Source organism: Lissotriton vulgaris, chromosome 3_1 (assembly GCF_964263255.1).
Source record: "Lissotriton vulgaris chromosome 3_1, aLisVul1.2, whole genome shotgun sequence".
Classification (NCBI taxonomy): domain Eukaryota; kingdom Metazoa; phylum Chordata; class Amphibia; order Caudata; family Salamandridae; genus Lissotriton; species Lissotriton vulgaris.
In genome coordinates this window covers 53,636,779-53,655,588 of record NC_141689.1, presented here as the reverse complement: position 1 = coordinate 53,655,588, position 18,810 = coordinate 53,636,779, and positions in this window count along the sequence as shown.

Here is an 18,810-nt window from a genome sequence, read left to right as displayed (position 1 = left end):
ACCCCCACTCCCCCTTGATCCCAGAGCAATCAGGTATTACCTGAGTGATGGTGGTCATAAGTGAAGATCAGCCGCCCTCCACACCTTTTGAAGAAAAAAAGATCTACTAAGGCTAGGTGCTCCCCTGCGTCACTAAGGTTACAATAAACTCAGCTACCCTAAAGGGGGGGCCCAAAAAAGATATTAATAATGTTTACACGTGTGAGACAGGTGCAAGACAGTAAATATCACATTGATTCCAAATATTGTAGTGTTTGATGAAGCAGAAGTAGTCTGTATCATTGTCCTTATTCCTATGACCGTCTGGGCTCTTTATCTAGGCTTTTATCTAGGCCCCTTTTTGGATTTGATCTCCTCTAAATACTTTGATTTCTGATAGAAAAATCCTGGAGGCCACATTAAAAATAACTTTAAACCTGGCAGGATTCATGAGATAGGCCTCGGCTCCCAGCTGCTTAAATGGGGAGATCAACTGCCTTAGGCGCCATCTGCATTCAACTGTCTGGTGACCAGTATTTTTATTGTGTCCCCTCGCACTGTCACTGTATCTTATCGTACCCCCTTGTAACTGCTTGGTATTTTATTGTGTCCCTTGTAATTTGTCTTGTTTTTTTCACATCTTGCCCTCTTGTAATTATTTCTGTGCCCGCCTTGTTCTGATCGTGTCCCCTTGTAGATAATTATTCTGTGCCCCTTATCCTGCTGCTGCTGCACTGGAGGCCCCAGCCCACGCACATTCCCTCCTCCAAGCTGACGGTCCCTCCCCCCTGCCCTACTAATGGCACCCGCTATGCAGTCGTGCGCAGCTAGTGCACTAAAGGCACACTTAAGGCAATCCCATCTGTGCCCGTCCATGACCCGAACACGGCCAGCACCAGAAACCCAGAATCTTCGACCTTCCATCACTGCGACTCTACCACCCTCCTTGCACTCAACACCGGAAGACTGAGAGACTGCCAACACGCCTCGCCTAACACGACCCACAGCCAATTCTCCTGCCTCCACTGCCGCCAGACCCTTACTACCACCCTGACCCCCAAAACCTCCAACGTGAGCACCAACGACACCCTAAGATGCATCCTCCTCAACATGTGCTCTGTACACAAACACGCCACGGAAATCTGAACTCTCTCTCGCCCGATATCACCTTCTTCACGGAGACCTGGAACAATGCCTCCTGCGCCTCCGACATCAATACCGCCATCCCGGATAGATACAAGATCCAGAGAAAGGACCCTCCCAACCACCCAGGAGGAGATATCGCCATCGCCCTTAAGAGCATTCTCCGCCTCAGCACCTCCAGCGAAACCTGGTCCTCCACTGGACATCTGCACTTCCAGATCCAGACCAGCCCCAAGACCACACTCAGAGGAACCCTTGTCTACAGACCCCACGGACACCCTTCGCCACCACCATTACCGACTTCATCACACCCCACGCAATCGCATCAATGAACTACATACTCATAGGAGACCTGATCTTCCATCTCGACAACCTCAATGACCCCAATTCCACCATCCTTTGTGACAACCTCACCAACATCAGTCTTAAACAACTCTTCACCATGCCTACCCACAGAGTTTTTTTGCAATTTTTACCCACAGAGCAGGGCACACCCTCGACCCCATCTTCGCTGCAGGAAACAGCGTCCACTTCAGCCACTCACCAGAATCACCCTGGACCGACCACCACTGCGTACACTTCACAGTCGACAAACTCAAATTGGAGCAAGGTTACCGACAAGCAACTTATCTCCACCGTCACCCAAGACAACTGCACCTGGGCTTCCAGCGCTAACATCGCAGCCGGAGAACTCTCCACTTGGATATCCAACTGCGCAGATGAGCTCACACCGCTGCACAACCCCGACAAGCAACGCCCCAGGAAATCTGACTGGTTCACCGCTGATCTTCTAGAAGCCAGACGCACTTGCAGATGCCTGGAGAAGAACTGAAGAAACATCAAGACAAATGAAAACTACTCCACCTACAAAAATGCCATGACGGACTACCACAACAAACTCAAAACCTCCAAGAGCAACTTCATCCACAACAAAATCCTTGCCAACCCCAAAGAACTGTCATTCAGAAATTCACCAACCCACGTAGCGAAGCCACAGACATCATCCCGTCCCAAGACCTCTGCGACAAGCTTGGAACCTACTTCCACCTCAAGATCAGAACCCTCTACGACAACTTTGTCGACCAACCATTGGACGCCACAGCCGGTCCCCCACCCTCCAAAGGCACCAGCCAGCCCACCATCTACAGCTGGACACTGACCACGACCAAATACACCATACCTCAACCATGAAAGGCATCACCTCAGGGGCCCGCACCGACCCCTGCCTTCCTCACACCTACCACAGAGCTGCGACCGCCATCACACCTGAACTCCAACGCATCCTTAATACCACCTTCAAAACAGGCACCTTCCCAAATGACTCGAAGAGCGCAAAAGTCAGGTCCCTGCTCAAGATGCCCACAGCTGACCCCACCGACCTCAAGAACTACCGGCCCATCTTGCTCCTCCCTTTCGCAACCAAAGTTGCAGAGAAAACAGTCACCAGGTACCTAACATGATTCATCAAAGAGAACGCCGTCCTCGACCTGTCCCAATCCGGACTCCAAAGCAATCACAGCACCGAGATTGCCCTACTCGCCGCCCCGACGACATCCGGACTCTCCTGGACCAAGGCCACTCCGCAGCCCTCTTCCTACTCGACCTGTCAGCGGCCTTCGACACCGTCTCCCACTGCACACTAGTCGCCAGACTTCATGACGCCCTGGACTTGATCGGACGTTGCCTTACCGGAAGAAGCCAAAGAATCATACTGCCACCCTTACTCTCCAATCCAACGAAAATCACCTGCAGAGTCCCACAGTGGTCATCTCTGAGCCCGACCGTCTTCAACATCTACATGGCCCTCCTCACAGCCATTGTCCGACAACACAGTCTCAACATCATATCCTACGCCGACGACAGCCAGCTCATCCTCTCCTTCACCACAGATCCCACTACCGCCAAACTCAACTTCCAGAAAGGAATGCAAGATGTTGCAGTTTGGATGACCAACAGCTGCCTGAAGCTCAACACCAAGAAGACAGAAGTCCTCATCCTTGGAACCACCCCTTCAGCATGGGACAACACCTGGTGGCCAACCGCACTGGGAAGCCCACCTACCCCATAAGACTACGCCAAAAACCTCAGCATCGTACTCAACACATCACTCACCATAAGCCAACAGATTAATGCTGTAACCTCCAGCTGCTTCAACACCCTCTGCATCCTTCGCAAGACCTTCAAATGGATCCCCCCGGAGCCAAGGAAGACAGTCACCCACACACTCATCACCAGCAGACTGGACTATGGAAATGCCCTCTACACCGGCATCCACAAGTCCCTACTTCGCAAGCACCAGACTATGCAGAGCACCACCACCAGACTCGTCCTTGGCATCCCGCAACACTAACACATCAGCCAACACCTAGGTAGACTCCACTGGCTCCCCGTGGAAAAAAGGGTCACGTTCAAAATCCTCACTGACACCTACAAATGCCTACACAACAATGGACCCAAATACCCCAATGACAGAATCAACTTCCATTGTCCCCCTTTCTACACGTGAACAACAGCTGTGTGTCGTCCGCGTAAGATATAATCTTTGCCCCGCCTGCCACTGCAAACTTAGCTAAGGGGGACATATAGAGGTTAAATAGTAGCAGGCTCAAACTAGAGCCCTGAGGGACCTCCACATTTAGGGGGGGAATCCTGGCAGCAAAGGGAGGAGACCAGACCTCTGGTGTTCTGTCCTTCAAGAAGGAAGTAAACCATTTCAACACCGTGCCCCCAAAGCCACATTCACCAGTTTAGCTCAAGAACTGGCTCTTCAGCTAAACTAATCTTCGGACCCCCCCTTCAGTGCCTTGAGACCCTCATGGGTGAATAGCACACTTACAATGCCCCTGATTGATTGATTGATAGATATGTAAAAGTTTGAAATGTGAAGGTTTAAGTTTATTTTTATCCAAATCAATAACTACCCAGAGTTCCTTCCAAGAGTAGTGGGAAATGCATTAGCATGATAGGTGGTATAACCTTGTTTGTGGTAAGATTCTATGACCCAGGTTTCTTGGAATATTGAGATATCGAAGTCTTCTAGGTATTGCATCCAGCCTGGGTCTATGAGATTGGGCTTGATGTGCGCAATATTTCAAGAAATGATACTCAATGGGCCAACAGACATAATCCAAGATGCCAGAACAAGAAGAAAGCACTTGCGATGTGACTGGGGTGCAAGGAGGCATTGTGGAAGGATCCAGGTCACCTGGCCCCAAAGATTGGCCAGGTCTGCTCGACATTAGGTTGTCTAGAGAGATGACGCCATTCAGGTTATGCCCCCTCTTTGAGGTATTACAGGTGGAGGCTACTGGAGTGGCCAGGATTAATAGATTTGTTTAACCCTTGTTAGTAAGCATGATCCTGTCATTTGGGACCACCGTCAGTCTTGCATATCTAGAGATGATAAGGGCTTAAAAATATTAGGTGTTGGGATGGTATTATTGATTTGGCTAGGATTAGCAATGCTCCCCAGCAGGATAGCTCGTGGGCTTATTGCTAGTCGAGTGAGGTTTATAGGAAGTTGAAGTTTTTTACGGGTCCCTTGACTTGTGGGTGTAGGGGGGAGACCTGGCCTTGTCTCATATCTTCCCAGAATTCTGGAGTGGTAAAAATAGTCAAGTGGGGCAATTGATAAAGGAGCAGGGTAGCCCTTAAGTCTAGCCCCGCCATCCGAAATAATCAGACTGTTAGCAGGCTCTGGGTTCCTACAATTTACAACTATTCCATCCCCTTCAATAAGTTTGCGAGAGGAGTCTACCTACTCCACTCCTCACCAAGAGAATTTCTTCATATTCATCGATGGAAAAAGCAGTGTTTCTAGTAAGCCAGTGGCATACTTTGTTTTTTAGGACCCAAAGTGTGTCCTCCCTATTATCTCTAGATTGGGGCACCCCCACCAGTTCTGCGACATAAGGACAACAAGCAAGTGGGAGAGATAGAGTCTCCTGTGATTAAAAGTGCAGGGAGGGGAGGGTCGAGCTAGAGTTATCCTGATTAATCAGCTGGTTTTGTACTACCGGTAACCAGTTACTGGGCTATTTATGGAATGATGCTATTGTCCCCCTTGGCAACTAATTCACTGTGTGGTTTTTCAGAAGGGGTTCCCTTTGCCAATATAGATCTAGTAGATTGAATTCAGGCTTGGGTTTGGTTGCTAACTGGGTTAACTGGGTAAGGTTGGGAGTTCCCTCGCCATTATGGTCTGCTGCCCGAGAGGGAGAAGGAAGAGAGGGAGGGAAAGCAGATAGAGAAGGTAAGGTGGAAGGTTCTGATTCAGGGACGGCATCCATAACCAATTTCTCAAGAGCCACTAATCTAGCCAAAATAGATGCAGTAGCAGCAGTAAACACTTCCTTAACTTGGTCCATTATCCCCCCAAGCGCACGGTTATAGTCTTTAAGACTCATGCCAGCCGGTTTGGATGGGGGTGCTCTGCATGATGAAATTAGCCAAGCTCCTGTTAGATTTCTAAGCCTGGTTGTTTTGGCTAGCTCGGACAGGGTAGCGATTTCCTTTCCTCTTAGCCTCTGGTTCACTCAGAGCTATACTAGAGGTGAGATCAGACGCATCCTCAGGTGATGCCGCAGAATCAGGGTCGGGGCCAAACCCAACTGTGCAGAATTGTGCCCAAGACTACAGGATCAGTTTGATGAGCTAACACCTCGAACGTCTTGGTGTGTAGAATGTATGCAGACAGTAATAAAACTCTGGTTTTAATCCATGTCCAAGGACAGTTGCCTCTCGGCCAGGTCTATCTCCTTTGAGACTACGGGAACCGCTCGCGACAAGAAAGCATCCAAAGTGGTGACAGTATGAGTACCAGGGGAAAGCGGGCTTGTCTCCATAACCTTTTCGTCTTCTTCTTCCCCACTGTTAGTGTACGCCCAACTGTGGTTCTAGGCCGATACAGGAATGATGCAGGGGCAAGGCAACTGTGGAATGTCTATGAAGCGAACACAATTTTGCAAAGGTGGTAAGATGATAGGAGAAATCAGGTGACATTTACCTCGCCTCTAAGCTCATTGGTGCCAACGCCTTCGCCCACACAGAGAGGTAGTTCTTGCAGAATATCATGCCGCCCTGAGAACATAATAATGTCTTTCTTATGTGGGCTTGTAGCAAACTCTGTCTCAAGATTAATCACAGACCACCCCTTGGGCTTGTTCTCAGTCTCTGTCATATTAGATGGGGGTTGAAACCATTGCACGTCACAACTTTGTCCCTTTCTCAGGGGCCCAGACCACAAGTGACACTATATTAGGTCAGTGGACAATGAATATACATCTGCCTGTGACATGTGGGGTATCTCCCAGCCACCAACAGCCACCAACCAGCAACTAAGAAAACGGTAGGAGCATCGTAACCGGATTCAACTTGGGCAGAATTAATATTGAAATGAAGTTTTCCCCACAAAGCTTTTCAATTGTGATAGATTCAAATTACAATTGTGTCAGTCAGATTAAAAATACAGTTTTAGATAAAAAACACTTATTTTGATAACCTTAAAAACAACAATCAAAATCACTTCATTTAATCCCCACAAGAAGTGCATGGTAACAGCTGCATGACCAAATGCGGTTGTGCAGCTTAAATAGCCCTCGCTGGGTTTGTTGTTATTGTTCACATACCAAACTGTGCTATACATCGGTATAATCTAACTAGAGCTGTGTAAAGTGTAGGCTACTATGCTGCTGTTAGAGCTGCTTTTTGTGGATATGGGGTGTAGCTGGCTAAGACTGGCCTTGTTGCCCTTCATTGCTGAGGGGATCCTGTCTGACGTTTGCTAGTGGATGTGGTAAGGCGCCTTTGTATGTTCCTGAAAAGCAAGTGCAATTTCTAAATCTTCATACGCTCTATAACTGTTGGGAATTGCTGCTTGAATAAACATGTGAAAAGTTACGGGGTTGGCATGTACTGCCGGAAATGTTAACCTTGAATAGAATACCTCTGTTTTATACGCTTTGTGGGCCTCTACCTTCCAGCTAGAACGAGCTCATGATATTGTAACGTCTGTGTTACTACATATCTGCACTTTTGTACTATAACCACTGGTGCTGGATTAGCCATTTTAATTAATTGAATTCAGAGAAGGTAAACTATAGTGGGGTTATCCTTTGAAAGGTTCAAGTCTGAACAACCTACAGACAGAAATAGCGTATTTCTATTTTACCTGAGGAGGATTTGTCCGTAACACCACAGGCACTTCTGTTAAGATAGTGACTAAGGTAGGCCCTGGTGGGTGAACTTCGGTCTATTTGCTGAGTTTTATGCACTCATCAGAACATGCAGAGTTCTGAACAACTCCGCTCTGTGCCGCAGAGTTTTTTCCTCGCTCAGCAACATTAAATTGCCGAGCACACGCATGGAAACTCCAACGCTAGACCACCTGCCATCAATAAGAAACCATCCGTTGTCATTGAGGAAGCTGCTGTTGGAGTAGCAAATCTACCCCGCTCCATCGCTCTTACCTGCGTCGGCTGCGCCTGCTCAGGAGACCCATTAAAAAAGTACCTGACCTATAAGTTTGATGGCACCCTGCTCTGAAGTTGTGGAACACTTTGCCAGCTGAAATTAAGTCCCTACCCTCAATGCAAGCCTTTAGGAGGGCCCTTAAGACCTGGCTATTTGCCACAGCCTACCCTTAGCTCTGGATTTGCCTTTTTATGATTCCCTTTTTGGTTAGGCGCCTTGATGCCTTTGGGCTTAGTAGCGCGTTTATAAATTCCATTTCATTTCATTCGAGCTCACAGTGCGCCATCTGGATTCCTAAACCTCACAGGGTACATGATGGTGTATGCAACCTCAGAACATAACAACCCTAATTCCCCCAAGCAAATTGAGGAAACAAATCTGCACTTTCGTTGTTAACTCGGGCATGCCCAAAGGGAGACACAAGGAATACACAAATTGGTATTTTAAACATTTATTGAAGCAATTGGATTCTGGCATTAAATACTTGTGCTGTAATGCTTAGTAGAAGGGAACAAAGCATTGTAACCAGCATTACCAAAATGATGAAAATGATGAATAATTAAACCATGATGATTATTGCATTGATTATACGAATACATAGAATTGTACTCTTATCTAGCACTTGCTATCCTAGAAATCATAGTGTGAAAACGGTTCTGCCAGATACCTTGGAGATATCTAATTTCCCATTTCGATCCCCATAAGAGAGTATTGGAAGTAAATCCTCAAGTATGTCCTCCAATCTGAAAAAACAACACAAAAAATGCCAAAAGATTATATGCCTGAAAACAAGTCGGGTTGGCCCTGAATCAGCAAGGCTGGGCCGGTATATATCCAACAAAGAACAAGTGCCTATACTGAATGTAATTGAAGAGGGATTTAACCACCAGAAAGGAGAGTTCTTCTAGACTGGGGTGTGCTTATAAATTGCAATTTTATTTTAACGTCTGCGTCAAAGAAAGAAAGGGTCATAAATGTCTTGGTCATATACAATTAAACAGAAAATACAGTTTTTACACACCAAGAGAAAATACTATGGACAAAAAACCAGTGAAAATGTTTAAAATCCAACAGGCATATCGAATTCATTCATATCACATTCATTCATCTTCATTCGTACAACACACAACTACAAATACTCAACCCGGTTAGATACGAATAAATAACCGAGCAGAGTATTAGGTCTGCTCTAATATATACAGTTATTGTGTACACTTTTTTCAAGGGTTATACACGTCTCAATCAAAATAAATCAATAAGGTTCAAAAGATACAATCAAAAGCAATATATCCAACAATTTGTAGCCAGTAGTATGATGATGTTTCCACACTACGGGAGGAATAATGAAAAGAAGCAGACGCTGGACATGAAGGGGCCTACGCGTTTCAAATCCCTATAGGTTGGGAGGGATTTTCATCAGGGCCAGATAGCTCTAAAAAGAAAGAAAAAGAACAAGATTCTGTAGTGTATGGCTAAAAAGACTAAAAGAACCAAGAAGCTAGAGTGTGAGACCACCCAAGGTTCTAAATGCTTACCACTAACGGAGAAAATCCGAAGGAAAGATGTATCACCTGTGCAACAACAAAAACAATAAGGACTACATAAATGAAGGCAAGTGTTTCTCCGGGACTTAGAAATACAGTGTTTAGGACAAAACAATTACCTAAGGTGTGTGCGGCAGCCACATCGGTGAAACAAATCCAAGTTGTAAAATGGACGGCGAGAGGACTATTGGGTGGCCTAGGGGAGAGACGAACACTATTAGTGTGGAGCGGTAGCGTAAGTTTGTGTTTCTTAAACTGGTACGGAACTTGGGTTCTTACCGGAGGATCGTGGACGATCGCGTCCCGCCTCTTGGTTTCCAAATGTTCAGGCTCAGTCTTCGTTAGTTTCCAGTCACTGATTGAAAAAGAGAGAAGAATGTTGAAGGCTTCTCAGGCCAGTGTTCGGGGTGTGAATACCCACGTCTTTGGAATTGGAGCCAGACGAAAAAGAGCTTACCGGAAAAAGCGGAAGGTCTAATCGGGAGAATAGCCGGCGTCTCCAATGGCACTAGTCCCTCGCGCATGCGTGGAGTGTGATGTAGTGGCTGAAGCTCCTCTTTATGTAGTACGTAATTGCGCATGCGTGAAGTCAAAGTGATAGTGACTTCAGTAATTAGGGTTTTTCCTTCATAATTTATATATCTCCGATATTTCATTGAGCCCTCTCACGGCTGTGTCAAATTTGACAATTAGATAGGCCTCTCTTTTTGAAAGTTTTTGATCCATATCTCCTCCTCGTGGATCCTTTTCAATACGCGAAATCACTGTCCATTTCATGTCACTCAGGGAATGGTTACAACGTTTCCAGTGGTTTACCAATGGCGCGTTTTCAGTTCCATTCTTTATTCTGGATTTGTGTTGGGTAATTCGAGTACGAATTTCTTGATTGGTCTTACCTATGTAAAGTAAGCCACACGGGCAGAAAATTCCATATACAACATATTTCGTTTTGCAATTACTGAAGTTATCATGTTTCCATGAGATACCCTGGTGTTGGAATAATGATCCCTTGATGGTTAATTCACAACATAGACATGTTCCACACTTGTGGTGGCCTGTAATCGGGGGAAATCCCATCATCTGCCTTAACGAAGGTTGTGCGTTAGGTCTTATACCAGCTCTTACTACATGGTTCGCCACACTGTTTTCTTTCCTAAAAGCAAACAGGGGCGGGTTTTGAAGGCTGGCATCCAGATTTTTTACAAGGTGCCAATTTTGGTTGATGATTTTTTGAGATTATTGGCGTTGGGGCAGTAAGTTGTTACACAGACTTGTCTGCTGGAAACTGGTTTATTTTTTCTTTCTAACAAACTGTCCCTCGGGGTCCATCTGGCTCTTTTCATGGAGTTCCGGACTAGTTTTTTAGGGTAACCCCTGTCGCACAGTTTAGAGACTAGATTCTCAGCGTGTAATTTGTAGTCCTCGTTTGAGGTGCAATTTCTACGGATTCGTAGAAATTGCCCATACGGCAAATTTTCTTTAAGGCTCCTCGGGTGATTGCTGGAGAATAACAGAGCCTTATTTCTGTCCGTGGGCTTGGTAAAGAGGGAAGTAGCCAATCCTCCTGCCGATGGAAAGACTTCAACATCCAGAAAAGCAATTTTTTTAGCTGAGTTTGCTATGCTGAATTGTATGTCCAGTGTTCTGGTATTTAGCCAGTTGTGAAACAGTATGAGGGCCTCCTCACCTCCAGTCCAAATCATAAAGACGTCATCTATAAAACGCCACCAAGTGGCGATGTGATCTTTAAAGGGGTTATTATTGTGGATGTATTTGTCCTCATAGAGTGACATAAATAATACTGCCAACTCCGGGGCAAAAGGACACCCCATAGCGACCCCTTTAGTTTGAAGGAAAAATTCATTTCCGAAACAAAAATAGTTTTTTTTCAAGGCAAAAGTTGCCAGGTCCACTAAGAATTGTGTGGGCACCCAGACGGGTCTGGGTCTTAGATCTAAAAAGTATTCCAGTACAGCCACAGCTTCATCCTGCGGGATTTGTGTGTAAAGCTGTGTGACGTCCAGTGTTACAAGTAGATCTTTTTCTTTTTCGAATGTTATTCCTTCCAGTTTAGTTATAAAGTCTGTTGTGTCTCTCAAATAAGAGACAACCAGATCCATGAACTGCTTCAAAAAGCAGTCGACATACTTAGCTATCGGTTCCAACAGGGAGTCACACCCCGCTACGATAGGTCTCCCCGGAGGCTTTGTTTGATGTTTATGGACCTTCGGAAGGACGTAAAAAAGTGGTGTTTTGGGGTGTTTGTTACGTAAATAATCCAATTCTTTTGGTCCCAAAAAGCCTGCTTCAAAGCCTTCCTGCAAGATGGGAAAGAGAAGGTTTTGGAATTCCAACGTAGGATCTTTGGCAATTTTGCGATAGCAAGTCTGGTCATTTAACTGTCTCATTATCTCAGTTGTATAATCGTTGGTGTCCCAAATGACGATGGAGCCGCCCTTATCGGCTTGCTTGATGGTAATTGAATTGTCATTTTTTAATGTGGAAAGGGCATTTGTTTCTTCTTTTGAAAGGTTGAATTTGACGAACTTTTTTTGTTTTTCCATGTCCGAGATGGCAGAGAGGACAGTTCTTTCGAAGATTATTACCTCTTTTGGTACTTTGTTCCCTGGGGGGCAGAATGTAGATTTTTTGCGTAATCCGGTAACCTCTGACGGTGTAGGAGATGTGTTGTCCGCAAAAAACATAGTGAGGCGCAGTTTCCGACAGAATTCGATGAACTCAGTCTTCATCTTGACAAAATCCGTTTTTTTAGACGGTACAAAGGATAAACCTTTGGATAAGATACTTTCCTCAGCTTTAGTTAGATTCCTATTTGAGAGGTTGAAAATTGGAGAGGCTGTTAATTTTTGTATTGTTTTTGGCGGGTTGTCATTTCCCACGGTTGATTGTAACGTTGTCTCCCCCTGGAGCTCGATTGGCCCCTCCCTAAAAAAGAATTCGATGTTTGTCCTTGAGGCTGTTGCATCTGATTCCATTTACGATTTTTATTTTGTCGGGCGTTATTGGTGTCACTATCGTCTCCAGAAGAGGAGGTATCCGAGAATGTCAAAAACTTGTTGCGGGATCGACCCCGGTTATCAGACAAATATCTCCTGGAGTCAGCTTTAGTATAAAAATCGGGTTGAAGAAACGGATAGACGTTGTCCAGTCTAAAATTCTTTTTGTCTTTCTCAAATTGATTATTCTTTTGAGTTACAGAGTTACAGAGTTACAGTGAAGTCTTTGAATTCTTGGATCTCTTTGGCCACTTTTTCAAGTAAAACCCTTAGAGTCCGTCAGTGTTTGGTTGTTACTAATTTCCTCCTCTAGTTTTCTGCCTGTGTGGCTTACTTTACATAGGTAAGACCAATCAAGAAATTCGTACTCGAATTACCCAACACAAATCCAGAATAAAGAATGGAACTGAAAACGCGCCATTGGTAAACCACTGGAAACGTTGTAACCATTCCCTGAGTGACATCAAATGGACAGTGATTTCACGTATTGAAAAGGATCCACGAGGAGGAGATAAGGATCAAAAACTTTCAAAAAGAGAGGCCTATCTAATTGTCAAATTTGACACAGCCGTGAGAGGGCTCAATGAAATATCGGAGATATATAAATTATGAAGGAAAAACCCTAATTACTGAAGTCACTATCACTTTGACTTCACACATGCGCAATTACGTACTACATAAAGAGGAGCTTCAGCCACTACATCACACTCCACGCATGCGCGAGGGACTAGTGCCATTGGAGACGCCGGCTATTCTCCCGATTAGACCTTCCGCTTTTTCCGGTAAGCTCTTTTTCGTCTGGCTCCAATTCCAAAGACGTGGGTATTCACACCCCGAACACTGGCCTGAGAAGCCTTCAACATTCTTCTCTCTTTTTCAATCAGTGACTGGAAACTAACGAAGACTGAGCCTGAACATTTGGAAACCAAGAGGCGGGACGCGATCGTCCACGATCCTCCGGTAAGAACCCAAGTTCCGTACCAGTTTAAGAAACACAACCTTACGCTACCGCTCCACACTAATAGTGTTCGTCTCTCCCCTAGGCCACCCAATAGTCCTCTCGCCGTCCATTTTACAACTTGGATTTGTTTCACCGATGTGGCTGCCGCACACACCTTAGGTAATTGTTTTGTCCTAAACACTGTATTTCTAAGTCCCGGAGAAACACTTGCCTTCATTTATGTAGTCCTTATTGTTTTTGTTGTTGCACAGGTGATACATCTTTCCTTCGGATTTTCTCCGTTAGTGGTAAGCATTTGGAACCTTGGGTGGTCTCACACTCTAGCTTCTTGGTTCTTTTAGTCTTTTTAGCCATACACTACAGAATCTTGTTCTTTTTCTTTCTTTTTAGAGCTATCTGGCCCTGATGAAAATCCCTCCCAACCTATAGGGATTTGAAACGCGTAGGCCCCTTCATGTCCAGCGTCTGCTTCTTTTCATTATTCCTCCCGTAGTGTGGAAACATCATCATACTACTGGCTACAAATTGTTGGATATATTGTTTTTGATTGTATCTTTTGAACCTTATTGATTTATTTTGATTGAGACGTGTATAACCCTTGAAAAAAGTGTACACAATAACTGTATATATTAGAGCAGACCTAATACTCTGCTCGGTTATTTATTCGTATCTAACCGGGTTGAGTATTTGTAGTTGTGTGTTGTACGAATGAAGATGAATGAATGTGATATGAATGAATTCGATATGCCTGTTGGATTTTAAACATTTTCACTGGTTTTTTGTCCATAGTATTTTCTCTTGGTGTGTAAAAACTGTATTTTCTGTTTAATTGTATATGACCAAGACATTTATGACCCTTTCTTTCTTTGACCCAGACGTTAAAATAAAATTGCAATTTATAACCACACCCCAGTCTAGAAGAACTCTCCTTTCTGGTGGTTAAATCCCTCTTCAATTACATTCAGTATAGGCACTTGTTCTTTGTTGGATATGAAAAGATTATATGGTCACCACTTTTGTTTTTCAGTTTGGACCTACGAAGAGAGGGACATCAAAAGATATTTGAGAGTTTGTCTCAGCCCTAAGGTATCAAGGCACGCTTCATCATTTGACAACCTCTGAAACTGGGGTAGGAACAGCGACACCGCAGCAAACTCCACAGACGAAGAATAATGCCCTGGGAGTTCTTATGAATCTAGTTTCTGTCTGAGCCAAACTAATGAAAGAATACCTTCGGGTATACTCAAAGGTGTCCTTTATTGGTGAGTGCTTCTGGTGTCATTTACAAACACTAGAAATTGTAATCCGGTGAAATACAATGATTTACCTGGCCACTTGAATCCATATGTTGTCTTCTTCAGGGGACTCCCTAGCTGTGGCAGCCAATCATACCATGCAAAGACAAGGAATTAAGAAAACCCTACCAGCCCCTCATTTGCATTGTTTTGAACCTAAAGCAACCACACAAAATAAGAGGGGCAAGCATAAGTAAGAGTGACCCATTCATTTTCTAACTACTTACACTACTACATTAAGAAAAGTGCCAATCAAGTATCTAAAAAAGTTTTTGTGCACCAGGCGAAAATAAAATGCAGAAAGTTAATCCAATTTATAGAACCATATTAGAAAAATAATGATATAATCACAAGAAGCAGCATACTTTGCACTTACCAGAGTCATATTAAAGTACAGGCGTCATGTCTGAGTGTGGGGTGTGTCTCCTTTGTAGTCCCATAGTAATAACTGAAAGTATTCGCAAATGATAGATAACAACCCAACCAATACCAGCGCAGCATTCTTTTGGAGGAGCCTGCAAATTCAAAGCCTGACCAGGGTATATATCCTATGCATTCTAGTCACTCTACTTTTTTTATGCAGGGTCCCTGATATGCTCTCTTAATTAAAATCTTGTTCTGTGGACCAAACATAAGGGGAGGCCTGTCGAGTGTCCAAGAGTCCCTAATCAAAACCCCATTGACACCTTCATTTCCTCCCAACAGTGGCTCGAAGCTGTTGAAGATGACCTCAGGTAATGCACTTGTACAGATGCGAGCCAAGTCTTCCTCGGGACATCCTAATAGTTCCATGTGCCGTTTTTACATACACTGGGCAATGAAGTTGTTAACAACATTACAAATACATACTCTGTAACGTCACGCACACGAATCACATTATTTCTCCACCTGTTTAACGTGGTGCAATGTGCTGTGAAACCACAAACACGAGACAATCGTGCATGCATACATTGATACATAACTCAAGCAGAAGAGATTGGTTATTCATTCTGTGTAATGTATCGCACTCAAGTTACATGAATATTCCGCAGATCTCCCATTGTGCAGTGTGCTGTGACCCATACCGTTTCAAAAAACCAAGCATAATACAAACTCTGCGTCGCGCCCAGATGCACCAGCATACATGTGGGCACATTCACACATGAATCTTTGGAAAAGGCCCTGGGGGATGAAAACATATCTGTACATGCGACCAAGATAAGTGGAAGTCAGGCCTAATCTGTGTGGTCGCTGTTTGCTAACTCCCCATTTACCTGTGTGTGTGTTTCATGCAGAAGCCAGTCTGGTGCGGATCAGGCCGCCTTTCCTCTCAGGATAGTGATGAGATCCACCTGGGCTAAAATGCAGGCACAGGGCGGCTCCGACAAACCAAGGAAAGGCTCTTCTGCTGAACAAAGGCTTGAAAACCAGGCCCATTCCCACTGTGCCTGAGCTCAGATCTGGCGGTCATTCTTTCCACTTCGAACAGACAACAGTATGCAAGGGCAGTTTGCTCGGTGTACTTGGTCCTTGGACAAAATGTATTATGGTATGATAACGGCCCATGAAGAAACGTATTTGTGAGCACAGCCCTTTCTGAGTACACTTGTGCATGCAAGCATAATGTGCTAAAGGTCATCGTCTAAAAAGATGTTAACTTTAAACGTGAATATGTAAAAATTGGAAAGTTTGTGCATGGGCCCTATTATCCATACGGCACTGATCCAACCAGATTCTCTAACAAAAATCTCCCTGCTCGAGCACGGCCCTTGATTTGCTGCTGAGGCCTAACTATGCAGGAAAGTCGCGTCATCATCCTTTCAGACGAGAGTCTTTGCCCTGATGCTCCTCCATACCGGTGCCTGACAGCATTCCCCTAAGTCTCATAGGCTCGAAGCCATTGTAGGTTGGGAAGATTGGACTAATGTTCATGGCATCGCAATTCATCGTGCCACCATTTTGAATTGGTTAGACAGTCTGGTTTCGACATTTAGGGGCATATGTATTAAGCCCTTTTCCCGTTTGTGAACGTGAAAAAGCGCCCTCGCAATATAGGGAATCCCAAAATGTGTAATTCCCGAATTCGAGAATGCATTTAAGGAGTCCAAATTTGCGATTCCTTAAATGTAAAGCAGGAAGCACCCAAGTTGTGCAATTTTGCCTTAAGAAATCGTAAATTACCACCAACTTCAAGTTGGTGTTATTATTAGATTTCTTTGAAAAATGCACGTTTCGCATTTTTCAAAGTGCCATGTGGCGTACATACATACCCTTAGGGCCACATGTGCACACATACATATTTCAGGGGCGCAACAGGGTGTCATTTTGACACCCTTCCACCCTTCAAATTGCATTCGCAATTTGAGAGCACCTTTGGATACCAAATTGCGAATATCTTCCCATTCATTCCTATGGGCCTAGAGACCCATACGTATAAAAGGGAAGGTATTCCTTTATTGATTCGCAATTTGAGAGTCTCAATTAAGGAATATGTAGGAATCGCAATTATCATTGCGATTCCTACATACATTGCATTTTGCGATTCACAAAAAATTGCTATTATGGACTCGCAAAAAGGATTTCTCATAAATATGCCCCTAAAGCGCTCGATGTGCTACTCCTCATACTTACACGTTCTTAGATTGGCGCAAAACATCCCACATGTTACAAATTATTTTGTTCTTTTACTACTTAATCTCAGTTACTTACTGTAGCATTCATTTTTCATACCATTCTGACTGAGTGCATTTTTCAAGAAGTCAACTGAAGCATGTTTTACTAGTTATTTTTGAATACTTAATTAATTAAAATGACATTTGTAATAACGAATGGAAGGAATATCTGCTCCACCCCCCTTCCTAGTAGAGCCTGGTATGCTTTGATGGAAATAATCTTTCAAAGCACACATGGAGGCCATCAATGATAATAATAAGGAGAAAAACCCTTTTTAATACATGAATACACAATGCAGAAGGGGATATCTATATTAAAACATTGCTCTTGTTAGTAGTCAAGTCACAGGTGTATCAATAAGGTGCATCAGGTGAAGTTATACCAGCTGAAGAGATTGATAATTATGCTGCAGTAACTATAACTTTGGACAAAAGATTTCTGCCTTCCAGGAATGCAGTCTTAGAAAGACACAAGATTTCACAAAGAAGCCCATAACAAAGACAATCTATTGATGATTTTGTATTTGCTCTTAGAAAACTAGCTATTTTCAAAAACAAGGGGGACCCAATAAGTACCTAGGGACCTTGGGCAATCAACTATTATGAAAAACAGTGGTCCATAGGATTACATTTTCACAAGAACAAATGTAAATATAGACTCCAATCAGTACTATATTGATTAGTTTTTTCAGTGCCCAGCCGGGCCTGAAATTTTATTTCAAATATAAACAATTTTAAAAGACCATCAAGGAGGTCTAATGCAAAAGTTGATAGGGTACAAGCCTGTACCTATCCAGAGTACACTCAAGAAGAATTTAAGGGTGAGAAAATAAGCAAAGAAAAAGAGGGTAAAGAATATCAGTCAAAAATTACATGGGAGCCAATTGTCCCTTGCATCAATAGCATATTCGCAAGGCAAGTTCAGACAAACAATTCATGTAACAGTATCAGCACAATGGGAAGGTTACAGAACTGAAAAAAGTGTCGACGGCGTTTCGATCCCCGGCTCCTAGTGAACTGGGATCATCATCAGGACTTAAACAATGTATTGCCTGTATGTGCTTTTTTTAGAAAACCTGTTGGGAATGAAAATTTACAGAAATGGGAAGAAAAAAGAGAAAGGAAATTCTATTTAGATACAGCACTATTTACAGGTACAATGCACATGATATTCAGTTATGCCATGCCAAAGTGATCATGTTGATTTCATTCAACAGTCTTCCAGTGTGACAATCTCATGCTTTCCGAGAGGGTGCACAGAGTTTGGGCCAAGGACGACTCGATTTTTACACCGTGAGCGTTTCGACGCTATCGTGGTTGTGGCTACAAGTGTCGCTTATAGGGGTGACACAGTCGTGATGAGTAATGTGAACTTAATTTTATTTCGATCTTACCGCCTGGTGAGCTTAAAAACCGTATATGGCGCTTGGATCTGTGGCTGAATCATCATATTGTGATTGAGATTATAGTGACTGCGAAAACATGTGTTACGTCAGCGTGGCAGTGTTGTCTACGTGCCTATAAAATTGGCGAGGATGGTAGTATAAGAACACACCTTTTCGAGAGGTCTGCAGGAACCTCCTGTGAGTCAAGGCGCGATAGTTGGGTGGGGGGCTAGTGCCTAAAACGAAGGGTGATCGATTAGGCTCATTTAATGATAACATGCGTCAATTTGGGGGAGAGCAGGACAAATGTTTACCTTGGTTTCCTAATCCGGTAGGTATAGGATTGCTGAGAAAAGCTGATATC